The sequence below is a fragment of the Bison bison genome, unplaced genomic scaffold, assembly GCF_000754665.1.
Source record: "Bison bison bison isolate TAMUID 2011002044 unplaced genomic scaffold, Bison_UMD1.0 scf7180017864375, whole genome shotgun sequence".
Taxonomy (NCBI): Eukaryota; Metazoa; Chordata; class Mammalia; order Artiodactyla; family Bovidae; genus Bison; species Bison bison.
The window spans coordinates 4,160,738-4,164,894 of record NW_011494947.1 but is presented as its reverse complement, the minus strand read 5'-3'; the positions used below and the strand labels follow the sequence as shown (position 1 = coordinate 4,164,894).

Below are 4,157 nucleotides of genomic sequence, written 5' to 3'. Positions count from 1 at the left end.
GGCCCATCGGTGCCTCTTACTCTCCTTTTTTTCTTTTTTCTTTTTTTAAAGACCCTGCTGCTGGGAAAAGTTGAAGGCGGGAGGAGACGGGGACGACAGAGGATGAGATGGTTGGATGGCATCACCGAGTCGATGGACATGAGTTTGAGTAAACTCCGGGAGTTGGTGATGGACAGGGAAGCCTGGTATGCTGCAGTCCATGGGGTCGCAAAGAGTCAGACGCTACTTGAGCGACTGAACTGAACTGAACTGACTCTCCTGTTGTTCATTCGCACCCTCCTCGCCGGCTGGCCCCTCTGGCTCCCTATTTCTCGGCCTCTTTAGGCCTGGATCTTTCTGTGCCACCACCACCACCACCATCAGCTTGACCTCTCTAGCGCCCCTCCTCTTCTGCTCCAACTTTAGTGACACTGAGGACCACCGCTGGGGAATGGCTGTTTGGCCTCAGGAAACCCTCTGGTTCCTCAAAGTGTGTACAAGGAGTTAACGGGGAAGAAGGTGGAGAGAAAGGGAGGCTTCTGTTCAGCCTGGGTGGAGGAGCCCTCCAGCCATGGACACGGTGCTGACCTTGAACCAGTTTCTCACAGACCAAGACAGGCAGAAGGATGGCCTGCACATATATTCCCTGCTCCCAAGGGGCTTGGAACCGGTTTATTACCTGTTTCCACTGCTTGCCTCTATCTCTAGACTTCATTTTCTTACACAGTGGAGAGCTCTGTTCCTGAGCCTGTACCCTTTCCTCTCCGGCTCTGTCTCCTGGATTCCTAGCTTTGTTTACATCCCTGCACTCACACCAGTTCTCCATCCTCTACCCCAGCCTGTCTGTCCAGAGTGAGCTTCAAGTCACCTCGGGGATTATTTAAAAATCCTTGGCCCCACTCCCAGTCCTGGTTCTCTCCATACAGGTGTAGCCTGGCAGGTAGAGTCTAGAAAAGCTTCCAGGTGATTTAAATGTGCACCCCAGGTTCAGAACCACTGATCTTTATTATTATCTGCATGAAGTCATCATCAGTGTTCATGTCACTCACACACCTGTAGTTCATCTCTGTTTCTTTGTGTGTGTCTATGTGTTCACTACGTATTTCTACTTGTACTGATCATTGACTTATTTACCAGTATCTGTAGCTGACTGTATCATTCATTTAGCCAGCATCCAGCCATTTCGCCTTTCAACAGATATAAATCAATATAGTAACATGTTCATCCATTTGGTAACTACACTGAGCGTGGTTAAAGAAAAAAAAAAAATCAGGATACTTGTTAAGGACAGCAAGGAAGACTACTCAAGAGAGACCAGTGCAGTGGGAGTTTTGCAGTAGGGGAGACAGATTAGGCTCAACTCCAAATACAATAATGTCAAGTGGAGATTTATAGCCCATGAACAGACTAGGGGTCAGTGGATGGAAAATGACTAAGCAGGAACATTGAGGCTAGTGAGAGCCTTGCTGAAGGCAGGCCCAGGTGATAAGATATTCAGGATGGAGGATGAAGAATTTGATCAGATGCGGAGGGTGATCAGAAATCCAGGGTTGGAGATTTTGCTAAATTGGCCCCGCAGAATTCTTGCTAAAACTGCACTCTACAAGACGGAAGCTTCAGGTTGAACCTAGTTGAATAGAGGGCTTGGAGGAACCGGACTTAGGTCAGGTCAAGGAGAAAGACCTTATCAGCACTAATTCTGTGCCAGGCAGTGTTCTAGGTGCCAGGGACACAGCAGTGAAGAAAACAAGGCCCCTCCCTTCTTGGACAAACAGATATATAACCACGTCAGATTCTGGGAAGGAAAACAACAGGGTAAAGGAGAACGAGAGAGACAGTAAGTGTTAGTTATTCCTGCTCTTGTTTCTGCCCAGTCTGTATGTTTCATCTGTTTATCTAGCTTTCCACTCAGCTATTGCAGTTTGTCTAATAGCAATGGCCGAAATTTCCTAAGCCCTTGCCAGGCTGAACACTGAGCACTTTAAAGCGAATAATCACCTGAGATCCTCATAACAACTCAGAAAGTATCCTCTTCCTTATTAAAGGGAACTAAGGTTTAGAGAAGTTATGATTTGCCCGAGGACACGGGGGAGTAAGCAGTGGATTTGGCCCCAGATGCAGGCAGTCCAGTGGTGGAGCCTGCTCTCCTTTGCTCTGGCTACCACTTCCTTGGCTCATCAGCTGCCACTCTGCCCTCTCTCTGCCACCCTTAGTCAGAGATGCCAGGTTTGCTCTTGCCTCTGGATCACAGTCCAAGCTGTTCCTGAATATTCCTCCCTCTTCTCTCTGCCCAGCTAATTCCTAGTCATCCTTAGGTTTCTGTTTGGATGTCACTTTCTTCCTGGAGTCTTTCACCTGGATTCCTGCGTTTCCACCATTGGAACAAAACCACAAAAGATTGTAATTATCTTAACTATATGTATCTTGTCTACAACTATCAAGGCCAGCCAAAGGGCTGTCACACAGAAGTATTCATTGTTGAGTGAAGGCAAGAATGTAACCTTACTGATAATTACATTTTAAAAACTTAGACCTGTCCGGTTCTCTGGTTATGAAAGGACTGCCAGTTTCCTTACTATCGGCACCAAAGCCCTGTTACTCAGGCAAAGCAGGAGTTCCACTCCCATTTTAGAGAGGAGTAAACGGAGTAAACCAAAGCTGAAGCTCCAGTACTTTGGCCACCTCATGCGAAGAGCTGACTCACTGGAAAAGACCCTGATGCTGGGAGGGATTGGGGGCGGGAGGAGAAGGGGACGACAGAGGATGAGATGGCTGGATGGCATCACCAACTCGACGGATGGACGTGAGTTTGAGTAAACTCCAGGGGTTGGTGATAGACAGGGAGGCCTGGCGAGCTGCGATTCATGGGGTCGCAAAGAGTCGGACACGACTGAGCGACTGAAATGAACTGAACTGAAACTGAGTCATTCTTATATTGTTGCCTGGAAAATTCCATAGATGGAGGAGGCTGGCGGGCTACAGTCCATGCATGGGGTCGCAAAGAACCGGACACGACTGAGCGACTAACGCCCTGAAACTGAATAAATCCAGAGAGCTGATGTGACAGAACTTGATTCCAACTCAGATCGGCATGATACCAAACCAGTGCTCAGCACAAAGCACAGCTGGGAGCTCAGAACCGAACCAACTCTCAGGGAAACGACTTCTGTCTGGTAAGGGAGGCGTGGCACTTTTGCAAACAGCTCCCAAAAAAGGAGAATGGCAAGTGCTCAGAAGGATGCTGTAGGAAGTTTCAGAGGCAGTTGCATTGGAAAGAGGGCGCTCGAAGAGCGGGAAGGACTTGTCTGGGTAGGGACCGAGGCGGCAGAGGAACTAAATATAAAGGGCTCAGACCGCCTCCGGTTCTTTCTTTAAAACCCTTTCGAAACTTGATTGTTCCCCCTTATCCCTTTAAGGGTGGCCCCGCCCGCACTTAGCCAACCGGGTCAATCTAATTCCGATGGCCAATCACAGGATAGAAAAAAAAATTACTTCCGCGCCTCAACCACACTTAGGGGGCGGAACAGAGGGAGAGGAGAGGTGGAGGTAATGTTGTCACGTGACCAGCCCAATTGCCCAGAGGCCGGGGCGGTGCAGAGGAGATCGGCGACGCTCATTGGCCAAAAGAAGGTTTGCCCAGCGTGAGACCACGCCCCCGGCGGCCCCGAGGTTGGTTGCGCGGGCACCGGGGAAGGAGACGCTGCCCTTCCGCAGCTATGGGATCTTGGGTGAGTGGCGGCGGTCCGGGCTGAATCCGCGGGGTTGGTGGGCGGCGCGGCAGGGTTCGGGACTGAGGCTTGCAGCGGGCGGGAGCCGTGCCTACGTGGGGAACTGAGTAGGGGTCGCAGGTGTCCCGGCTCAGCCAGACTAGAAAGGCCCAGGTTGGGAAAGAGCAGGTGCTCGGGCCGTGAGCGGCGCAAGAGGTGGAACAGAAGAAGGTACTCGGTCCGTGGAAAGATGCCCGGGCCTGGAACACTGCAGAGATTGGAGCAGGGGCGCAGGTCCTGGACCCGAACAAGGCAAGTACCGGGATAGAAGGAGCCGGTGCGCGGACCGGGGGCGGCGGCAATGGGGCACCTGGACAACCCTAGAGGATATTCCGGGGGTCGGGGCAAGAGAGGAGGGGCCTTGACCAGGGGATGCGGAAGGAATTGTCCGGGATGGACGGATTCTAAGGA

At 51.2% G+C, this 4,157-nt stretch overlaps 1 protein-coding gene across 1 annotated transcript in view; it reads left to right on the top strand.

Annotated features, from left to right (window-relative positions):
• Positions 1 to 3,615: 3,615 nt before the first annotated feature.
• The window catches only part of FAM73B (family with sequence similarity 73, member B), a 25,403-nt gene continuing 24,861 nt past the window's right edge, over positions 3,616 to 4,157 (top strand). The window contains exon 1 of the mRNA XM_010856812.1: positions 3,616 to 3,707. The gene's annotated coding sequence lies outside the window, so the exon portion shown is untranslated. The remainder of the gene's footprint in view (positions 3,708 to 4,157) is intronic.